Raw genomic sequence first — 24780 nt, 5'->3', positions numbered from 1 at the left:
AAAAAAAAAAATCAACAGGCAACCCGAGGGTCTGCGGGGTCCACATTGTAGGGCCCTTGGAGAGTTTGTCTTGTAATTGAGTCGATTGCTGACCCCCCCTCCGCTCCCCTTGATGACGCCTGCCTCAGCAAATCTTGCTTTAAAAGCTGGCCAAATAATTAATGCTTTCTCTTTTTTACTCTCCATCTATCTCACCCCCCACCTCTTCTTTTTTACGTGTTTTGCGTTGTTTCCGAGGATAATTGTGCTGTGAGTCAAAAGCAGCTATTGGCGGGGGGGGGGGGGGGGGGGTGAGGATTCTGCTGAAGCTTACAATCTTCTTTTCTTTTTACTCCCCTCCCCGGCTTTTTCATTCCTCCTTTTGTTTGCACCGTGGGATGAATGTTAATCACTCCGCACCCCTCCCACCCCTCATTTTTTTCTCCTTATTCCCAGTTTCCGACTCATATCCCACCCTTAGCATCTCACCTTACCACGCATGCTCCCTCTCAAGGGTGCAAGGACACATATATAGGCCTTAGGGGAGTATTTAGCACAGGACAAATGTTTCTAACTGCACAGGACTGCCTCCTTCATTTAAGAACACTTTGTTTGCGCAAGAGCTCCACCCCGGGACGCTGTTGTCATTCACGTGTCACACATTGACTACCTAACATTAAGAAAACGACATCAGGCCTTAAAACGGAGCCACTGGCAAAGTGAGAGGATGACAAAACAATCCAAAGTGGAGGAGGGAAAGCCTTCCCGACAGCGACCAGCTAAACTGTTGCGACACACTCGTGATAGTTTGACTTTTTACAAGGCTGGCCTCGCTTCCTGTCCAGCACATTTGTCCCGCTCGCTTACGAGGAACGGGACAAGGTCAAAACAAGAGTAGAATGCAATTTGGTAGGAAATAGTACCAAAAAAATAGCACCACTAGCTTGACTATTTTGTTCACATTTCCCTAATAGGTCAGACAAACATAAAAAAAATGTGTATAATTACAACATATAGGAATATTTTTCAAACAAGAAAAACCTGTTTGCAAAACAGGAATCCTCATTTTCTAAATCAAATACTGTCATAGTTTCAGCATAGAAACCTGTTTATGAATTCGTAAATGCTGTTTTTAACATCATTAGAGCCCTGTGGACATGAAATAACATCCCTATAGTCCGATCTTCAGGATCAGGATCGGCTGCCACTGTATAATAATATAATAATATAGTAATAAAATTTTGTGTATTAAAGGGCTCCACGCTAACATGCTAGGTGTGGCAATGCGCCCCAAAGCTGGTTGACACTTGACTCCTTCCACCCGCAAGAAGAAGAAAAGGCAACATCACCATGCATTTGGGATGTTGGATACCAAGCTGAGTAGCTACAGTGGTAGTTCCCCTTCACTCTGCAACCGCAAGTGATATACGTATTCTAAACCACGCCACAAATTGATCTATAACCATCTCAAATGATTAGTCCTGAATGAGGGACCTGAATCACTGAGATTTCTTACAAAGGCCAAACAATATTGTTAGTCATACTGTGTAAAAAAAAAATGTACCACTTCCACATGAAGTCACTCTATGTTGGACATGTCATGGCTGACTCCATGCAGTGTGTGTTGTTTGTGTTTGCTTCAAATCATCTAGGGCCTAAATGATTACTCAATTCATGAAAACTGCAGATGAATCAAAAATGATGGTTGTTTTCATTCCTAAATGGGACCTTCAAAATCATAAACAAAATACACATTATACAATAAATACAAATTTTGTTTACAGATTGCATTTCCCTTGCTAGTTGCAGTTGTTTTTGTGCAAAATCCAACTAAATTCCAGTGAGAGCAAACTCTTTGAATTCACCTATTCGTCTGGACAAAAATTAAAAAAAGGCTGATTTCTACTAATTTCTTTTTTGTGCCTTTTGTATAAAACCCCACTAAATTCCATATATTTTTTTTATATATATTATATTATTACATTAAAATAATGCATAAGGCTAAAAATAACCAATGACCTAAAAATGTCATCCAATACTTCTCTACAAGAGAGGAGAAATATGATCTCAGGGAAGAACTACATTTGAAACACTTATATGCTAGGACTACGTTAAAAAGCCATAGCATTTCAGTATGCGGAATCAAACTATGGAATGAATACTATGGACCTCGAACAATGCACAACAATGAGCCAATTCAAGAAACAATACAAGCAGTTGATGTTTGCTAAATACAAGGATGAAGAGTCTTGAACCAGTCATGATGTGCTATATACGTATATCACTATATCGACAGTTACTATGGTAACCATTATGTCATTGGATGGTCATATCACCTTGTACTTTGGTACGGGACAAAAAATTAAAACATTTAAAAAAAAAAAAAACCTTAAACTATATTAGGAAAGCAGGAAGTGAACAAATGTAACATTTACTGATTGTAAAAGTACCAGATGGAGGGGTAGGATTTAATAAGCTTTGCTTCTTCCTACTCCTTTTGGACATGTGGAACTGTGAACTGATTATGGGATGCACTCAATTGTAATCGGGTGCATGTTCAAATGAAATAAAACCATTACCATATCATATCATATTAATAAAATATTAGCTTTTTTGTTAGTCCTATTGGTGACAAATCCTAAATGTAAATTAGTATGTCAACAATGGTTCATGTCTTTGTCCATTGGACAGTTCCAGCTGTCCAATTCATTTACTTTTCGTATGAAATCCTCCCAGGTCCATCAGGCAGTTACAGTTACATAACCCATGCTCCTCAAAAGTCGCGGGGAGATTTCCCAGCTTAAATTGTGATGTAAGAAATCCATCAAGAGCCTCCCTGCTCTTCTTGTGGAGTGTTTGTTAGGAAATCCTGAACAAACTCCCGGCTGTTTGTCCTCGCTTTGTCCATGACGCCTTTTTATAGACTTGTACTATTGACAATCTCGCTGACTCCCGATGTGTCCTCACACAAGCTGGATAACACTGAGCAAATAGGTGTATGTACACATCTACACAATGTCGAACACACACTCGCAACTTAACGTCTGAATCGCTCTGCGGAGGGTGGAGAGACCATTAGAGAGTGTCTTTAGAGGACTACAAACACCACACATTTAAGCTGGACAGTTACCTAGAGGAGGCGTATCAAGTTACAAAAAAAAATGCTATGCTAATTTAAGCGAGGGTAACATCAATCAACCGAAAACACCCCCAAAATCGGCTTGTTCAGGAGTTATGGGACCACAACTCACTGCCCTATCTCTCTTTATTGCTTGACGTTGACGTTCTCCTCCGATTTCTGATCAACATTTGCAATAAATGTGACTTAGACTACATTCAGCTCCAGAATCCTCCCCTTCTCTCTTCAACACAATCCAGGTTTAAGCACTAAATATTCCTCACACACTCATTAAACCCATTTAGAGTCGGAAATATATAACTATTCACCACTAATCAATGATAATGTAAGATGATCCTTTAATGCCTCGCTGTAAATTTTGAGTCCACGTGTTCAGCACGTGTATCACATATTACGTATTCATAAATTATTACCAACCTATGTAGGACCCTATGGAATCTATTTTATTTTTTTACACAAATTCCATACCAGCATAGCATGTGTACTTTTGTGACAATAAATAAAAAGTCCCTTAATTAAATGCAAAAACCTTTACATTAATTGATGCAATACATGATTGGCCAATTTTGCCAAGTATTTCTAATGGGATGTTAGCCTCTGCACACACAAAATCCTCAACAAACTGTAATGGGCATGCTTGTGATAAAGGAAGATGTAGTCACCAATGCAATTCCAATTGCGTTGTTGATGTAAGATATCTTCTTTGACACCCTTATTTTGTTTACAGAATTAGACCGCATGTGGGAAAAGCACTCTTATTTTGGAGGCCAGAAGTGTTGTGTGTGTGTGTTGAGAATGTGTTTATTTCACTCAAAACTTGCATAACATAAGCGGGCATCGTTTGCATTAACAAGAATTGAAACAGTTGCACACACAAATCTGCACTAGCATGCTTTGCTAAACTAAACTAAAGTTTTTTTTTCGCCAACTTATGCCAATGTTTCCGGTAAGGTAGGACTGGAATCGTAATTGTGATGAGATTCCACCACTAATTTGCGGTCCGCCAAGGAAATACTTCCCCACACAAACATTCCTTCTCCTCATGATGTTGTCAACTTCTGCGAAGTCCTGTGTTTAGCAATAGATTCTGTTTATATCCGCCATTTTCTGATGTTTTGACATCTTGAATTCAATATTTCAATGTTTCGCGCCTCAATAGTGTGTAACCCAAAATGGAACCAAAGAAAGTTGAAGCCAAGTGCTTCACTACTGAACACTACTGAATTGATGAAAGCTGTACCAAAATATACCAAAATGTAGCGTGAATCTTTGAGAGTGATAAAAACATTAACCTACAGGTCCCCCCCGAAAACAGTAAGTTCTTGTAGGGATACAGAATGACCTTTAATGAGACTTGCATGATTAGCAATGGACGAATTCAGATGACTGGACCCCGGTCCGGTTTGCTCTTCCATAGGTTGGATGACAAATGGCAAAGAGTAATAATAACGTAATAATAACGTCAATACTAAATAACATTAACTGAGGCTAAAACTAAAACTACCCAACATAAATGTGACATTTTTCAGGAGAATAATCAATAAACAGCCGTGTGTCTGCATCCAATTTTCAGAGTCTTTACATTGGAAAGCATGAAAAATATCTAATGTGTCAAACTGAACCCAATTGTAATACTAATTCATTAAAAAAGTAGTCGTCAAAGTGAGATAAAGACTGACAAGAAAGTGAAGGAGATGCAAAAATAAGACGTGAGAAAGAGGAGGACAACAAAAAAAAAAAAGAAGAGTGAGCGGAGCACAGCTTGAGTGTCAATGGAGGAGATCATGGATGCCGGTAGGGGGCTCAGTCTTTGGCACAATAGACCCCCAACCGAGCCAAGACCCTTAATACCCATACTCTTATTTCACACATCTTTTCAAAGCTTCCCTACAACCCCAATCCACTGTCACACCCCCCCTCCCTACCCCTCTTCCCTGATACTGTGTGATTGCAGTCCAGGGCGACAATGGCGGGAAAGCCTGCGTGTCGCAACAAGGGGCTGTCCGGGGACTCACACGGGGGCCATCAGGACACCTTGTCTTTGTGGATTGGTAGACAATGGTGACAACTCAGGACGGGGCAGTAAAAGCTTCCTCTGTCCTGGCGGGGAGCTGTTAAGAATGACAGCGGCATCAAGTGTCGCTGATAAATGGCTCATTATCATGTGATCTGAGGTAAAGTGTGGGGCTGATAATGAGCCTTCGCATCAGCGAGTGAAGGCACTCCAACACATGATGGACAGAGAGGACGTTTTGTCAGTTTTCGGACTACAAATAGTCAGTCTTGGATACACGGTGGACAAGTGGTTGGCTTGTTGGACGGCCACATATGGCCACTCTTTTGGTCTTAAGCGCTCAACTGTTGCGGACATCATTTAGGATAAAAAATAATGGATTCCAACAGTCAGAACAATGGCAAAGTCTAAGAAACTGAAAGTGAAAATCGACAAAGAACTGTAGACTTACAGCATTTTGGTGTTGCTTAACCAGGTTTGGGTCACAGGAGCAGTAGTCTCGGTCAAGAACTGCACACTTCCTGGTCTCCGACCACCTCTTCCAGCTCCACCGGTCGGACCCCCAGGCATTCCTAAGTCGACTGTGAGACATAATCCCTCCAACGTGTTCCAGGTCTGCCCCAGACCTCCTCCCGTCTGGGCATGCCTGGAGCACCTTACCAGGGAGGCGTCTAGGAAGCATCCAGGCAAATGTCCGAGCAACCTCCATGAAGGAGCAGTGGCTCTACTCTGAGCTTCTCCCAAATGACCAAGTTCTGACAGAGCTGAACGCACACTTTTTTGTCCATTCCCCAAATTGTTGTGTTTTTTTGTTGTTGTGAAGAACGTAGTTGTGACACACAGAGGAGTCTGCAAGTTCAATGTATGAAAACATTTTGCCCAAATCTGGCATTGGCAAAAAGTACGAAGAAGGACACACAAAAACGCACAAAGTTCATAAATTTGACTTCCAATCTGAAAAAACCCAAGTGTTTGACGTGTAAGAGTTTGTTTGACATGACAAAGAACCTCTACAGCCGTACGACCGGTTGTAACCTAGGGTTTTGGGTGAGTCCAGGTAACTCATTCATTCATTTATTTTCTACTGCTTATCCTCACGAGGGGTGCTGGAGCCTATCCCAGCTGTCTTTGGGCGAGAGGCGGGGTAAACCCTGGACTGGTCACCAGCCAATCACAGGGCACATATAGACAAACAACCATTCACACTCACATTCATACCTATGGACAATTTGGAGTCACCAATTAACCTAGCATGTTTTTGGAATGTGGGAGAAAACCGGAGTACCCGGCGAAAACCCACACATGCACGGGGAGAACATGCAAACTCCACAAGGGTGGAATTGAACCCAGGTCTCCTAGCTATGAGGTCTGCGCGCTAACCACTCGACCATCGTGCAGCCCTCCAGGGAACTCATTTCAGCCAATTGTATCCATGATACATGGGAGGGGCTACCAGGTGAGCACTTGGTGGTTGGGGATTCACTCCTGGGGCCCGGGTGGGTTCAGCCCAAAACAGCACGGAATCAACAGCATGTCTAGGATGGGCACCTTGGTGACCTGGTCTTCAGCGGCCAAATCTGGGAATACTAGGATAAATTGGAAAGTTCCTAAAAAGGATTTTGCTCTGAAACAGGGATAATGTGTCCTATGAGGCCATCATTATGTTCCTGTCCGTAATATCACATTAAAAAACTCACAATCATGCCTGTTAACATTTGCATTTAAAAAAAAGGGAAACATTCGTGAAAATAAGGGGAAAACTTTAGTCTTTCCACCAGCAAGAACATTTTTCCAATTGAGTTGGGGGACTTTACTACCTACATGATGTGTTGCCGAGCGGACCGAAAGCAGCGCTGCACTTGAAGTGAAAGCTAAATACGAGAAAAATAGCGTTAATTATTACTAAGTAGCTCCAGTAGAAAACTCCTTAATGATTCGGACTAAAACGAAGACTTCAAATTAGATTTATTAAAGATGTGGGTGTGATGTGGATGGCGTAATGAACGAGCAAACATTGCTTTTTCTCCCAAAAAGAAAACACCGTTAGACAAATAATCTCGGGGAGCCTGGAGGAAAAATATACCTCAACATCCTGGGCAGTTCCAAGGGATTTCTGGCTAAGACCCAAAGCACTGAAGGCGGCGGCGAAGAAGGCCGGGCTTTCAGGGGTTGATGATTTACGTTGGAGAAATGCAGCTTTAGCAAAATAAAAATGTTGGAATCAAAGCAGGTACACGTTTAAATCTGCTATCTCTTTCAACTTAGCTCCACTATAGCGTCTGGGCTCCGTCCGACCAACCCCCCCACCTCTCTTGTCCTCCTCCATTTACAAGGCCCTTCAGCAAGCGGCTGGTTGCTAGACAATGTGCTTGGTTATGCGGGTTATGTAAAGACCCTCCTGCACACAAAAGCCACTGTGGGCGCCTGTTATGTGGTCGCTCTTCAGAGGCCCGGGTCAGTTAGCAGAAGAGCTCTGGCGCTAGCACTCCAACTTTAAAAAACGTTTCCTCTTCACTGTGTGTTTGCCGAGAGGAGAGACAGTTCAGTGAATTATCTTCTCGCTGTTAATTTCACCCCCCCCCCTCTTCTTCTCTTCCCGCTCCCAAACGCCACTTGAAGGAGGTTAAAACAACCCGCTTGTTGACCTGTGGAGGTATGTTGGATTTGGGAGGCTTGCGCTTGTTTCATGCTTTCCATGAGCACATAAGGTCCAAAAACACATAATGCTCTTTAATCATTCTGCGTTTTCGCGTCCAGTAAGTACTAATTGAATTACCGATACCGCCATTGGTCATATTGGTATTGTGCTCAATAGATTTAATGTTTATGTTCAGATAGTGGTGACAAGTGACTAGAAAAGCTGCAGGCAATGACATAGCGGTAAGCCACACACACACACCACACATCAACCGACCGCCCTGATGGTCGGCCAGCAGGGCGCTGACGTCAGACCACTTGTGCAAACTTTAAAATGAGTTTGGATTTTTTCCTGTAATGTGATTAGGAACAAAAGTGCAGAACAACATCAGGATGTCCATCACGACAATAGACAGTAACTACTTTAGTGCAATGCTCTAAAACAGGGGTCTCAAACTCAATTTACCTGGGGGCCACTGGAGCTAGGGTCTGGGCGAGGCGGGGCCACATTTATTAAAAACAGAAAAATGTACAAACTTTTTCCGTGCTTTTTTGGTGCTTTGGTTCTGATTTTCTACAATAAAAGCTCTGATAAAACATTCCACTGTTCTCAAATATCTTAATTTTTATTTTTCTGCACAAAATAAGATGAAAAATAAATGAACAAATCAAGAATAAAGAAAATCAATCAGTAATAAATAAATATAATAATAATAATAATAATAATAATAATAATAATAATAATAATAATAATAATAATAATAATAATAATAAAACGGTAAATAATAAAAACTTAAGAAACCACATATAGTTGGTGGGTAGACAAATTATTTTTTTCAGATTAAAATGAACAAAGCATTATTAGAGCCCTGTAGACATGACAAAACACGACTATAGTCACATTTATACTTTTTTTATTTACAACATATTGCGCAACTGCAGGGTCTTGCGGCACATGCTAACTCGCAAACTAGAAAGCTAGCGACCTAAACGGTAGCCTTCAAGTTATTTCCTTTAAACTAAATAGCCAAAAACTTACCACTTCCACACGGATAGGGAGGATAACTATTAACAGTTATTTAACCTTTAACATGAACATTAATCAAACTTAATAATTTTTTCTGGGTACATGATACCATACAGCATCCATATCAAACTAACATTAAACTTTCATATCAAGGCGGGGGCCTCAAACTAGTGTCCTGCGGGCCACATTTGGCCCGCGGGCCGCGTGTTTGAGACCCCTGCTCTAAAACGTCATCCCGAAGGGAATACTCAATGCGGCCCAGCATCACCCAGACTCGACCTCCAGCTGCCCCCAGGTAAGTTGAGTCCAAGACCTCTGTCTTCTAAATTTCAAGTGAAACCAACATGAGATAACCCTGGAACACAGTAAACTCCAATAAATTACATTTTTCATCACGTACCAGAAAATCCCCCTCCAGAAAGCTCACACACTCTTCCATGCACACACTCTTAACAGTGCGTCTCCCGCCCCCGCAAAAGTGTGCCCAACAAGCTGCGGCATGTGCAAGACGGCGTTAGTGGTGGTTGGAAACAGAGCGCCCCGTTGCCCCTGAGGCTCGGCTTGATCCCACAGGAACTGCAAAAGCATGAGCTAGAACACACAAGACGAGCCATGAGGGGGAGGGGCTGTAAGGACGGAGATCTTTTATCAACTGGTACTGCATGCAAACAGTATTACGATGAGAAATACCAACAATATTCTCTGATTAAATTAGAAATGCCTGGAATTTTTACTATTGGGCTAAGATTTTTTTTATGACTCCTGACCCAGTACACACAAGAGTGGAAATGTGTCAAAATTCACTACTATTAGTCAGATTGGCTTGAAATTTCTCACACAGCTCAATGGGCTTGATACAACTACCGATTGAAAGTTTACGGTGTTTCGCTACCGGGCGGAACAATTTGACAAACATGACCGCCATCAACCAAAACATATTGTAGTGACACGGGCAGGATGTATGAAATAAATCCACTTAAGGCAATGATCATTTATTTAATGTTAAAAAATCTGTATTATTTGGATGCACAAGCCATATCCACAAATATGGTGTCCTAGAGTATTGCAATACTCTTGAAAGATGGTAAATAACAATAAGCATCAATCCTCCCTATGTGAGAATTCACCATACTTTGTAAATCATTAATAATAATAATAATATTATTATGATACTCCAGTAATCCCCCGTTCATTGCGGGTAATTGATACGTAAAATTCCTTATTTATAGTTGTATTTAGAGTATGCTAAACCTGTTTATGACCTTCAAAACACAGTTTTTATCATTAGTAGAGCTCTCAACACTTGATATAACACCCCTATAGTCACCTTTACGTTCATACTACACAATATGGTACCTAGATATAATAAGAGAAAATATGCTATTTAATGCATAAATAAAGGCGGCACAGCGGTCTAGTGGTTAGCGCGCAGACCTCACAGCTAGGAGACCAGGGTTCAATTCCACCCTCGGCCATCTCTGTGTGGAGTTTCTCCCCATGCATGCAGGGGTTTTCTCCGGGTACTCCGGTTTCCTCCCACATTCCAAACACATGCTAGGTTAATTGGCGACTCCAAATTGTCCATAGGTATGAATGTGAGTGTGAATGGTTGTTTGTCTATATGTGCCCTGTGATTGGCTGGCGACCAGTCCAGGGTGTACCCCGCCTCTCGCTCGAAGACAGCTGGGATAGGCTCCAGCACCCCCGCGACCCTCAAGAGGAAAAAGCGGTAGAAAATGAATGAATGAATGAATGAATGTGCCTTACAGGATACCGTAGTACGTATTGTGTGAGCTAACTATTAATATTAATTCCAAGATTCAACGTACCAAAGGGTAAAATACAACAGCAATATTGTACGATAATCATAATGTTGGATGAGAACCAAGACAAAATTTGGGTGAAAACGTTTAAAGACATTGAGCTTCTGCAAGAAAGTCTCAGTAGTTTAGGCTAGTTTTGTTAGAGAAAGAACTTGACCACATCAAAGACACTCCAACATAAGCGTAAAAACGTGAAAAGTCTTCATCTCACCACATTTGTGTGCCTCTTTCAATGAGTTCATATGATTCCTTCAGCGTTGGAAGAGACTGTTGCACATTTCCACTTCCTTCCTGAAATAAAACAAGTGTCGCTCTCAAAGACACCCAACTTGTATGTGGGACTGTCAGCAGTCGGCAGGGCCTTTAATGGACTACAGGTGCCGCCTAATAAGGGCCCATAAATGTGCCACGGCACAGCAACTGCCTGTCGCTGAGCTGAATGGGAATAACGGGAACTGCTGGGGGAATAATCAGCAGTCGGGAAAGTGTCATAAAGTACGGAAGCTGTTGCGGTGTCATCGGGTTTGGAGGACAATGGAGTCTTAGAGACGCTTGTTTAGTCACTACTGTCATTCAAATACCGCACTGTGCAAAAACTGCTGGCTTATTTTATGCTGTTTGATGACTTTCTGTTATGTAAGGTGGCTGTTATAATTAATAACTGGCAGGAGGTGTGATCACATTGGCTCTTCGACGCATGAGCAAGCACACAATAACTTTGACTCTGTGTGTTATGTTGAGTACTTCTAGGACATGATACGCCAATAAATGATCTATTTGGACACACAGCTTGTACTCCAACATTTGCAATAACTATAAATAATATTATAAATACATAAATATATATATTATAATATATATAAATAATTATTAGATCAGATTCTCTCCTTCTCTCTTCAGTTGCTGTTGCTCGCTGGCACCACAATCCATTGTTTAAACCCTGTATATGCTCATGGCAGCATGAAAGTTGCAGTAACCTTGGGCACGATACTATAACCCCAAGTGGTTCCTGTTGCTACATCATCAGTTTTAAAAAAAGATAACAGTCACAGTTCTCAGTAAAATCTATATATTTTTCAATATTTCAAGTCTACTGCTCAAATGAAAGGATTTTTTTATAATAAGATTTTTTTTTATTTTATTATTACAAGTTTATTCTTGTTAAATTGCAACTCTTTTAGTAGAACACAACTTTTTAAAATATTTAATATTGTTACTTTGTTCAGTTTTTTTCCATTGATTAATTTATTCATTCTTGTCAATTTTCTTTTGGTAATTATGACTTTATTTTCATAATATTTATACTTTGTTAAATTGCAACTTTTTATTAGAACAGAACTTTTAAAAATATTTAATATTGTTAGTTTATTCTTCCAAATTTACAAGAGTTTTTTCCATTGATTAATTTATTCATTCTTGTCAATTTTCTTCTGGTAATTATGATTTCATTTTCATAATATTTATACTTTAATTGCAACACTTTTATTAGAACACAACTTTTTAAAATATTTAATATTGTTACTTTATTCTTCCAAATTTACAACAGTTTTTCCATTGATTAATGGAATTCTCATAATATTCTAACTTTATTCAATAGAACTTTTTCTAATTAGATTAGAACTTTTTTCTCTTAATATGTTGACTTATTAAATTAATGCAGTTTTTCCTTTTGGACACCCCTGGCAGAGCGAGTGAGATGATCCTCCAATTAGAGTCATTAGGCAACCCTGCACTGATTATACGACGCATCTACATTGCATGCATGAGTGTAACTTGGAAATCGATACATTTTTAATTGATCAATCCGTCTTATCGGTCCACTGTCTGTCTCTCATCTTGCATTTTCAATATTATCAAGTCACAGTGTGAAAAGAAAAGCGTGAACGTGGATCCCCGTTGATTCTGTGTGTGTATTCAGCTGACTTTGTGTGTGTGCAGCATAAATGGCCACCATGATACCACCATGCTCTCACTCTCACAGTGGCTTCCTTTCACCGTACCGTGCACCTTCTCTGACAACCCCCCCGCCTCCCATCCACTACCACCACCACCTCAAAACCACCAGCAGGAGATCAAACTTGTGCTGGCAGGTGTACGGGACCTCACTTTGGAAGAAAGACAGAGAGAGGAGAAGGAGGAGGAGCAGAAACAACAACAGCTGTGACAGACGCATGATATAACACAACATGACAACATTTGCTTCACGGCGAGTGCAGCGGCGGGTCACCTCACCACATGGGAACCTATGGACCGTTTTCACCATCAGCACTTTAAGGACGGAAGGAATGCTGCTAAGTGCATTGGTCTTAATCACACAACTGTAGCATATGTTTGATGTTCAAATCATTAATAATAATAATAATAATAATATTATATAATCCAGTAATCCCCCTCCATTGCGGGTAATTGATACGTAAAATTCCTTATTTATAGTTGTATTTTGAGTATGCTAAACCTGTTTATGACCTTCAAAACACATTTTTTGTCATTAGTAGAGCTCTCGACACATGATATAACACCCCTATAGTCACCTTTACTTTCATACCACCCAATATGGTACCAAGATATAATAAGAGAAAATATGCTATTTAATGCATAAATAAGACTTGTTTGTATTTTAGCAATTTTAAGGCTTAGAAATGCTTAAAATATGCAAAAACTATATCCAATTTGCTTAAATATCCACCAATCACAGGCTGTACTCGACCAGCATGATTTATGAATTAATATATTTTGAAGGCATGAAATTTGAACCGTGAGTAGCAAGGGATTACTGTATAAAGTTGTTTGTGAGCTATTACATCAAATTGAAAACCATAGCTCCGGTCAATGAATTCGAAAGGCTTAAAAGAGGACCGATTATGCTAATTTTTCGGCCCTGTATTGTTGTATTGAGTTGTGGACTCCTATAGAGCAGCTACACACGTTAACAAGCAAAAAAAAGCTTTCTAGATCTTCCAGAAGCTGCACCTATTCCAGCTGTACTTCTTTGGATTTCATGCTTCCTGCAAGTTTGTTCAGTTTATTCCACCCACCACGGAGTTCTGGTGTTGTGCCGCTAGCTGCCGAAACCAACTTTATAGGAGTTGATAGTAAATGGTGATTTATCTTTTTAAAATGTCCGCTTTTGGATCCCAAATCCAATCTATAAGTAGAGACTGGATAGTCCAAAGTTTGTCAAGAAAAGCATTCATTAAATGTCAATCCATGCTAGGATTTCACCTTCCGGAAAAACTCACATTCCACAACCACAGTAGGTCTACTCAGCGGTGTGATACTAGCCGCGGCGGCCATCACACCTGCGTGCGTCCAGTCGTAACACGCAAGCCAGTCATTTGTAGAGATCTTCTCCCGCCGCAGTATGACCTGCGGGGAGCTGTGTGTGTGTGTGTGGGCAAAAACAGCGGCCAAGAACCAACAACTCTTACAAGCAGCTGAAAACGGGGCAGCTGCTGTCGCCACGTCGATGCCTCGTTCCGCGCTGAACGTAGCATCGCCTCAAAGGGAAGGATCACTTTTGGGGAGGTTTTATGTTAGAGCACATACACGCTATAATCAAATTAAGAGCCTTTCACACAGGAAATGAAGGCCCCTCCTAGTGTAATTAATAGGTACAATTATGCAATCGGGGAGTGGTCTGTAACGCTACAAACAGGACCAGATGGCGGCTTTGCCGAGATGACTTACAGTGGGGTCAGCGCCAGTGTCGAGACCCAGCGCGCCCCTTCAGCCTTTTTATTCTTTGGCTTGTAAATAAAGACTTAATGGTTTACAAGCCGTCCAATAATCGTAATACCTTCACAGCGAATTAGCCGCCAGACGCACAAAAAGCCAGTCCGCCGGGACGAAGAAACACATGTGTGGGCAGCGGACCTTTTGAGGCTTCAAATGCTCGGAAATGACTGGAATGTTGGAGCTGGTCACACTGAATGGAAATTACTCCACGCAAGTTGATACTTTTAGTGCCTCCAGGCCGCTTGTTGTTGTCCTTCCACAACACATTATTGTGGTTTATACCGCTGTTTGGCCAACTGGTGGGTCGGCGACAAATCAAAAATAGATATTTGCAGTTCAAAATATATCAGAAAATGTCATTTAAATTAATTTCAAGAACATTTTCTAAATATCTGTATTTCAAAATAAAATATACTTCAGACTATGTATATATGACGTACATATATACATAGGAAATATTTTAAAATCTAAAATTGGAGTTACAGCTGCTATTAACGGACTATCAATGTGATGACCGTGGCCGAAGTCCAGTGTTTTGCTAGCGTTAGCGATGTAGCATTAAGGCAATGGTGGATAAATGTTGGCTCTCGTTGGTGTTGCTTATATTTACAACACTTAAGTGGGTTTTCTATGAAAGCCAGAGAAGACGACAGACGAGGGCTATTTTAAAAATATAGATATATCGATATAGACTGAATATGATGCTGAGGTCTCATGTTTCAAGATGGCGCCGCCTGAGTGTAAGCTAGTTATGGCAGCTCTGTATTTTCTGTGGCATTTTTAGTTTTTAATTGTGCTTTATTTATTACTTTCTTTTTTGGGGGCCATACCGACCCCTTTAGCAAGTGTTGCAGCTATATATATTCATCTTGTTTGTAGCTAGCTGCTTGTTTAGACTCGGGAGCAGCTGTTAGCTTTGAGTAGCGATGTTACAAAACCCATATTTTAGCAACTAAAAATCTGACTGATCTGATTTTTATTTCATATGATCAGGTGCATTTTCATTCGTATACATGTTTGTTAGCTAGATTACCTCTTCATCTTCCATTTCATATCATATTTGTATTGAGTGTTGGACCACATCAAGTCAATTCGTGCTTGGAAAATTTTGTACAACTTAAATCCTTCCAAGTTTATGGACTGGAGCTATGGAAGAAGATGAACCCTATAAGGAAAATTAATCTACAGTATATGCCGACAAAAAATTTTTACATTGTGGTTAGCGCGGACTACACTAGCGTATATTGTAGTCCAAACAAAAGCTGTGATCAAACCACGGACCACCGTACTACGAAATATTTAATAACTGAAGCTGTTTTAAATGTCAACAGAGTAGCCAATTACGTGTTTCTGATAATCAAAAAGTCCAGTGAAGAAAGTCAAGTATCATATTTTAAATGTACATGCCTCAAAATGCTGTATTGCAGCACGCTGCATATTCCTTTTCATCCCACACTAAGCACATTGCATGACATGCGTGACATGTAGTATTTCCAGGCAAAAAAAAAACAAAACGGCCAATTCCATTTTGTCTGCTTATAGATATTAAAGTGTATTAATCTTCCATATACCTTTTATCTATTCCCATAGCTCTGGTCAATGAATTTGAAAGGCTTGAAAGGGGACCTATTATGCTAATTTTTCGGCTCTGTATTGTTGTATTGAGTTGTGGACTCCTATAGAGCAGCTACACACGTTAACAAGCAAAAAAAGCTTTCTAGATCTTCCAGAAGCTGCACCTATTCCAGCTGTATTTCTTTAGATTTTGTGCTTCCTGCAAAATGGTGGGTTTCAATTTATTCCACCCACCATGGAGTTCTGGTGTTGTGCCTCTAGCTGCCGAAACCAACTTCATAGGAGTTGATAGTAAATGGTGATTTATCTTTTTAAAATGTCCGCTTTTGGATCCCAAATCCAATCTAGAAGTAGAGACTGGATAGTCCAAAGTTTGTCAAGAAAAGCATTTACTTGAAGACATCTGTCCATGGTAAGTAGCTTTAGCATTTTAGCGTTTCTACAGCAGTTTTCTACAGCAATGGTAATTTGGTTTTGGCTGGAGCCTATCCCAGCTGTCTTCAGGCCTGGACTGGTCGCCAGCCAATCACAGGGCACATATAGACAAACAACCATTCACACTCACATTCATACCTATGGACAATTTGGAGTCACCAATTAACCTAGCATGTTTTGGAGGAAAACGGAGAAAACCCACACACACACGCGGAGAACATGCAAACTCCTCACAGAGATGACCCAGCGGAGAATGGAACCCAGGTTTTCCAGATGTCCTAATCTTTCTAATCTTTTTTTTTTGCCATCTACCATGGCTATAGAGTCCAAGAACACAATATTCTGTGTGCCTTGAAAAATCACTCAAAGTCATGGCCGCTACTGAGAGGGACAGCCTTCGAATGAGTTAACTGCCTTCCACCATTTACGTAAATTGTATCATTTTCCACTACAATAATGTCATATTGACCATTCCTTAATGCTAGGGTAATGTGACGTTTCAAAATGGAGGTTTTTCGAAGCAGTAACAGAAAAACACGGGCTCTTCAGCACATTTAAAGAATGGAACACCTAAACTTAGTGACTAAGTTATGAACTTGCAGCAATTTGCTGCTCTTCTTCCTCTAATCTAAAATCTAGACGAGGGCCCGAGCAAAACAAACAGTGGTTACAGTCAGCAAATCCAGAAGGAGCCACAATGATGTCTTATCTGATCCATGCTGCTGGCTAAAGACGTACCAACTGGCAGGAGCCAAGCAATCAAACCCAAAGTGTCAATCGTATAATGTCCTCATTGAAAGCGGGTAAAAGAGATACTAGTGTAAAACAAGTGTGGAAAAACATGTTTGGTGAAAAAAAAAAAAAGTGTCAGAAAGTGAAGCCAAGTGTGCAGCAGTCAGGCGGGGCCGACGCAGGGCGGCCAAGTCGGGAACGGTTGACTTGGAAATGTGTTCCAGCAGGAAAAAGCTCAGCTCCAGAGGAGCAGCGAGGCCAGCAGTCTGGAGCAGTCGGCAACTTTCCCCTCGCTTTTGGCTCCAGCGCCGCCCTCCCTGCAGCCCACCCAAGAAGCGGCCCATGGGCATAAATTTGAGAGGATTTAAAACATCGTGTATCTCCTCGTTCTCACTGTCCACGCTTTTTTGCTTCTTCCCTTTCCAAAAACTACCACGGTTAATAAAATAATTGAACGTTCTTTTTCATCCGGGGCCAATCATTGCATTTTACTGTATTCTTTAAGCCGTAAACTTCATGTCATGTCACCAACAACATTCCTATGGCATCTTCCACAGACAGGACTCTAAATTTTATGCATCCTTTTGCACACAAAAAACATATACAGCCAATTTCACAACACAAATGTGTCATTTATATACTGTATCATGCAATAACAACACATATTATGCCCACTGTTAATGAATATTAAGCAATACATTGCATTTATTAAACATGAGCGATACATTATTACCTGATCAACACAAAAAAAAATTACTCCACTCTTTAGTGTACATACTATATATTACACTACTGTTCAAAAGTTTCACAACACCCAAATTTGATGGGTTAAAGTGTTAAAGATGGTTGTTCTCCCTTCCACAGGAGGCGACAAACGACGTAGCAAACCACACACACGGATGGCAACGATTGGCTGACAACGGCGACACCGGTGAGTGATGTGTTTGTCTCCCGTGATTTTGATTGGCTGTCAAATGTGGAGGGAATTCGGGGGCATCAAAGTAGTTCAGAGGAGGATAAGATATGTCTTTGTTAGTCCCACAAGAAAGAATTTCAGGTTTACAGCAGCGAAAGTACAAGCTCCACTTACTTTGTTTAGTCACAGGTTTACAGTATTTCACGGTTATTGCACTTGTTTATTGCATGGTTTATTGCACGGTTATTCTACAAGATCTTTTGGAGCAGTTATTGTAGAGTTTGACAGCTGCAGGAAGGAGAGACCTGTAATATCTCTCCTTCACACACTTTGGATGGATCATTCTGTCACTACTACAACACACTGAGTGTGTGTTGGGGGGGGGGGGGTCTTTGTTCATCATCCTCAATGTAAACTTGACTTGACCTTGGCACTACCCTGTCTTTTACTTAAAGTATAGCGTTAACAAGTATAGCATAATGATTAGCATCCTGTCAGCTCATTGGTCAATCAATGAAACTCCCATTCATTGATCCTCATCTGCGCCACAGCGATGAAAAGTTGTTCAACTTCCTGGGATTGCGTTGCAAGCCAGAAATACAAACCTTCACATGCACAAATTTTGTGTGTCGCTTGACTGGATGGTGACGTGATAATCGCATCGTCGTGCAGGTTCACTTGGATATGAATGGAGTAGAGATGTCGACACAAGTGTTGCTCACGAGGGTATACTACAAGGGTGTCCAAAGTGGGCTTTTTTTGTGTCCCACGACTGTTTATTTTTTGTAATAAAAAACAAATAAACAAGAAAATTCAAAAAAAATTAAATGTTACTGCAGTAATTCACAAATATTACGCTAAAGTCATAATTTTAATATTATAAAATAATTAATTCATTCATTTTCTACCGCTTTTCCTCACGAGGGTCACACCCTGGACTGGTCGCCAGCCAATCACAGGGCACATAGAGACAAATAACCATTCACACTCACATTCAAATTAACCTAGCATGTTTTTGGAATGTGGGAGGAAACCGGAGTACCCGGAGAAAACCCACGCATGCACGGGGAGAACATGAGATCCACACAGCCTAGGGTGGAATTGAACCCTGGTCTCCTAGCTGTGAGGTCTGCACGCTAACCACCGTGCCGCCCTATTATAAAATCGTAATAATTAAATATGTCATTTCCACAATAATTTCTAACAACAATTTTTGCAACATTGCAATTAGACATTTCAAGAATAAAGTCAAAATATTATGTGAATAAAGACAGTGGAGAAAAAGTAATAATACACTTTGTTGCCTATAGTTGAGATACAGACTGTTTTTCTTTAAATATATACAACTTATTAGCATACCCGCATGGCTTGGTTTACCAAAATTGGGGCCATATCCAGTTCGGACACTCCTGGTTTACAGTAGTACCGCTGTGTGTACAGTATGTAGACACAGGAGGTAGTAGGTACTCCAGAAAAGTTGGAATGCTTGTAGCACCAACTGTCAAGATCTGATCGACCTCCATTTCTGCATAACCGCTTCTTAGTTTGTCGTTTCATTATAGTTTGAGCTTAATACGCTACTGCAAACCTGCCTTAGTTAAATCCCTGAAGAAATTATTTATAAATTATACATTTTACTTGCAATTGGTTCTGGCTTTCGGCATACTGAGGTCGTCACCACATCACCACAAGCCAAGACATGACTGTTGTTATGTCTACTATATTGGGTAATACGAGTATACAGATGTCTAGAATGTTCTAATCACATTAAAAACGGTATTTAAAAGGTCATAAACAGGTTTTCTATCCTGTAACTGCGAAAATATTCCATTTATATATAAGGAATCCTACTTTGTGGAAATTAAATTATTGGGTGTGGAACCAATTAACTTGAATAAACAAGGGACTACTGTACACTGTATTTATATTGTATTTATGTATATATTTATGTATGGATGCATGTATTTATTTATAATCCTTATTTTAACACTGCACAAACTCCTTTTCACCACAAATGAACAACGTGAGTAAAATTGAAATACAAAATGTAAGCAAACGAAGTGTCAAGTGAAAAAATAATTGTGTATTATCTGGGGCTGCACGAGCACTGCTGGCACTAGGGAGCTGTGGTTCATGAACATGCCCCTAAATTCTAATGCATTCTTTAAGAAAAACAAAATGGGACAATTTAAAATAATTCAGATATTTTCTAACGCTGGTCCTACCTGCCACTTAATACACCCCGTGTAGCACCAATGGTACCGGTACCACAGTTTGAGAATCAGCGATCTAAATCATCAAGAGGAATGAAAACATCATCTGTGGGTGTCGAGTTCCGCCGGAACCATCCCGGCGAGCCTGCGGCATTCCGAGTGGAGCCTGAAGTCGGATTAAAGCCTGCAGAAAGTCTGTCACTTCCAGTGTGTCAGTCGTCGTGATAAATACGACGCACTTTGACCCCCTTTGGCAGATTCATGCTGGCATATCGCTGACTTTCCCGGCCTGCATTTGGCCGCGGCGGGCGGCGGTAAATCATTCATGCCAAGATGGACGCAATTTCTGTTGTGGTATTTGATCTAGTTAACTTTATTTGTCATTTCACTTGTGGAAAACTAGGAGACAATGAGCAGAAAAGTGGAAGGCTGTGTCAACTAACAATAACAAAAATGTTGGTGCAAATGGAGATAGAACATTTTTAAGTATGCATCTTCCGTTATTTGCCAGCCCTAACATCTCCATCCAGTACGTGTCTCCATTTTTGAGGAATACGATACTTTGTGTGTACATTTAAAGAGGAGGTATGCCAAGGAGAGCTGCCAAGTCCAAGACGTTACGATGTTATCTCCTCTCAGATAACAGGCTTGTTGGAGCGGGGAGGAACACACGCGACGTCAATGGCAGCCTCTCCCCGCATACAACTTCCATCTCGCTTTGTGTGTTCCTATAAAACTTTCAACATTATTATTATTATTTTTTGCCCTTTCGGCGATGTCAGAGCGACACAGGTGGTGTAAAGGGTGACGCTGTGTTGTAATTATGAAGATTTGTGGCTATGGCAACCCGGGGTGAAATCATAAACACAACGTCTTCTGTGCGTTCTATCAGCCGCAAGGACGCTGAGTCATCACTGCATCGTCACTTAGCGACACACACAATGAACACAACTGGACAACACCATTTAGGGCGGACTTGTATTTACTGCCTTTTTGGATTATTACGTGTCTTCTGTTTATTTCTATTACGAAAGGTGGCCGCTATCATTAGCGTAGGGAGTCATGGCGTTAAAAATATAAAATCTCATGAATTACTATTTTAAACACAATCTGACAGAAATGTGGCACTTGCTCCAGTCTTATTAATAGCTCTTTTAGGTGAATCTAACCTGGGAACTAATTTGCTATTCGCTTTATTACGTTTAAAATATATACAAATATTAAGTAATAAATCATGTTCTTTCGTGATTATTTTCAAGCCAAAAAATTGTTCCATGACGTACAATACAAGGCATTGAAAGACACATTCAAAGACGTAATAATTAGGAATGCTCAGATCAATTGGCTATTGATCAATAACGGACAATTTCCGAAAAAATATGCGATCTGCGATAAACACCTTTCAAAGCTGATCAGGGTACGGCGGCAAATCCTACATGTCTGCTGCGTCACGTACGGTTGCCACAGGCTATGCTAATCGATGCCCGCGTGTCTGAGAAGTCCCTTACCAAACCTACTGACTATTCTTGCATGTTTGTTTACACATCTTGCCTGTCTGTCACTGGTCATACTTTCCAATGCAGCTAGCTAGCATTATCTGCCTAGCTTTTGGTCTTTTGACACCAATTGCAAACCGCAATGCGGTTAGTTTGGAGCTTGTTTTTGTCCCATGGAAAAGTGGATTCATGTGTTCATGTGTTCATGTTTCATTATTCTGTATGTCTTGTCCTCAAAACACTATTGGTGTGTGGACATAAAGACATAGTGTGTCCAGCTTTATCATGGTGATGCTATCACATAATTTAAACTTTATGCCTGTTTGTGCTTAGCACGTAAATAAAGTAGTATGTAATTAAACGTATGTCATGTAAAAATGCACGGTTAATCCATGTGATCGGTCATCTTCTCATTCATGGATGATCAGAATGGGCAGCATAAAACCCAGAGCATTCCTAGTAATAATATGTAGTATCATACGGTGGTCACTAGGTGTCAGTAGTGTTACTGTAATGTCGGGTAAGACACACAAGCATCAGACCTGATGACCTGAGCAACAGGCTTTCACTTCCAGGTTGAATGATCTCAAACAGGAACCATAATCTCTAACACCCATACCTAGCTAAAACTCAACTCTGAACTCCCGATGTCACTTCCTGTCCACACGTCTGGAAAACATTTATTGCAACACACACAAGCATGAGTTTATCTATTCTCTCATCTTTTAATTTTATTATCTAGCCTATTATTTATTATATAGTCTTAAATGTCCTTTTCTTTATTATTATTATGTCGACCATATTGGGTAATATGAGTGTAAAGGTGACTATAGGGGTGTTATTTCATGTCTGGAAGGCTCTAATAATATTAAAACTGGTATTTATAAGGTCCTAAATAGCTTTTCTATCCTCAAACTATGAAAATATTTAATTTATCAATAAGATATCTCACTTTGTTTCAATTCACTTATCACTCACAAAACGAATTAACCACGACAGATGAAGGATTACTGTATGAGATATAAAAATGCAAACGGGAATGAGTTCAAGCTAAAGTAAGTATCTTAAGAACCGTCACGACAAGTGTGCTTTTTATTTGTTTAGAGTCTTTCTAGTGTGATACCATCTCAGACATCAACAAACCTGACTTTGTGTGTCTTCGTCCTCAGTAGTTCGCATACATAAATTCCACAAATTATGTGGAATTAGATTTGGCACGACCTGCTATGCACCCTTCGTCATAAATTGGGACCGAAGCGGTGGGGATGCATTGTAACGCTGCTTCTTAACACACACCATACACACGTGGTCTGCCAGAGAACTTAGTCGGTGTACCAATTGAAAGTGAAAGACAGGAAGTGTTTCTTTGCGTCATGCATTTACTCGCTAATCAAACAGAAGCGGTCCCGAAAGGCAAAGTATTTGCATATTACAAAAACCTCCAGATGCGTCTAGTGGAGACAGGCTCTCACATGTCAAAGCACTGTTGAGGCGACAGAAGAACGATGATTTTCATCCTCCAAAACAAATTGAAGTCATATAGGAAACAATGATATGATGACGTTTTGTACATGTTAGGAGTTGTTTTCCCAAAGATTTTGCTCCGATTCGGAGTTGCAAGATGTTTGACTAAAAAAAAGTAGTCTCAGGAAAACCATAGTATCTATCGTAACAACAACAACTGAAGAAAAAAACGTAGCTTGTGGAGCATCTCCTGTGCTTCTTTCCAGACAGCTGCTATTAAAGCCTGATTGTTTCAGGTTCACAGGGTGTGAAAGGCCCTGATTGAGGGGCTGTGATCCCAGTGAGGGTGGTCTCTCTCCCTGCCCCTCCCCCCCACCTCTCTTTCTGGAAGGTGGGAAGAGGAAGAAGTGTGTGTGTGGTGTGTGTGTGTGTGTATAGGATTGCAGGCATCACGTGACACATGTTTCTTGCTGAGCGGACCAAAATGGAATCTGGACAAAAACACACCACTTGTTGCTGCCTGCCTCTAAGGCAAGGTCATGTGACCCGGTGTAGGAATAACAACTTCCTGTATCCATCTATCTATCACACCTTAAACGCACAAATGATCTCCCCATTAAAAACGCACTGTATTCATGCTGATAAAGACTTATCTTGGTGGTGATAAAGTCTCTCCCGTGGCTGCTAATAGGAAGACAAGTCCTTCCTGTGTGCACTATTTGTTTAAGACAATTCCCCATTAAGGAGCCTTTTGGCCTTAACACGCTTGATAAAGAGCAGGCAGGGTGAGGAACCCCCCCACAGAGCTTTTCACTGGTGGCCAAAGGACAAGTGCACTCCCGTCCCAACCTTGATCAGCAAAAAGTCCATGACAACCATGACAAAAAGACCGCTTCACTCCCGTGTCATCGTTAAACGAGGCCTGCATCTAACCATCCCTTTCTTTTTAAAAGTAGCATGATGACAAATAAACAAAACAACAAATCCAGTTGGAATTTTAGGGAAATTTAGATGCAGAAAAAGTTATATTATGAGAATGAAGTGAAAATATTATGGGAATAAAGCCATAATTAATTATTAACAATGTGTGTAAATATCTTTTTTGCCTAAAACACAAAGACAACAGCTTTCATGGATGACTAAGGAAATAAAAAAATATTTACATTTTAGAGGCTGAAATTAGAGAATGTTGAAAACTTGATCAAATCATTGATTGATTGGTTAATTGATATGCTCACCAGGACAACAGGCTTTTATTGCAGGTTTGAATGATCTCACAACAGGCCCAATAATCGCTAACGTAGGCTAATCTAAGCGGTCGGAACCCACATCAAGCTAGAATCCAATTCCTAATGTCACTTCCTGTTTGTCAGATCCCTCAGCTCCCCTTATACTGCAACAAATTTAGAGCAACACACACTTATTTATGTCTTATATGTTTTATTTTGTCCTATTGTGTTTACAATGTTGTAAATTCGACTATATGGGCGTTATGTCATGTCTCGAGGGCGTTCATTATTTTAAAAAACGTATTTAGAAGGTTGTATACAGGTTTTCTAAGCTCTAACTACACAAATATCCAATTTATAAATACA

At 40.4% G+C, this 24780-nt stretch overlaps 1 protein-coding gene across 3 annotated transcripts in view; it reads right to left on the bottom strand.

Annotated features, from left to right (window-relative positions):
- Positions 1-24780, bottom strand: part of gli1 (GLI family zinc finger 1) — a 57654-nt gene that overhangs the window by 30125 nt on the left and 2749 nt on the right. The window contains exon 1 of one of the 3 annotated variants that reach the window (XM_058054942.1): positions 20238-20280. The exons of the other annotated variants lie outside the window; for them this stretch is intronic. The gene's annotated coding sequence lies outside the window, so the exon portion shown is untranslated. Of the gene's footprint in view, positions 1-20237; positions 20281-24780 lie in introns of those variants that run through there. 3 annotated transcript variants of the gene reach the window in all.

Source organism: Doryrhamphus excisus, chromosome 18, assembly GCF_030265055.1.
Source record: "Doryrhamphus excisus isolate RoL2022-K1 chromosome 18, RoL_Dexc_1.0, whole genome shotgun sequence".
NCBI classification, from domain to species: domain Eukaryota; kingdom Metazoa; phylum Chordata; class Actinopteri; order Syngnathiformes; family Syngnathidae; genus Doryrhamphus; species Doryrhamphus excisus.
Note: the sequence above shows the minus strand (reverse complement) of the source record. Positions and strands in the feature narration are given on the sequence as shown.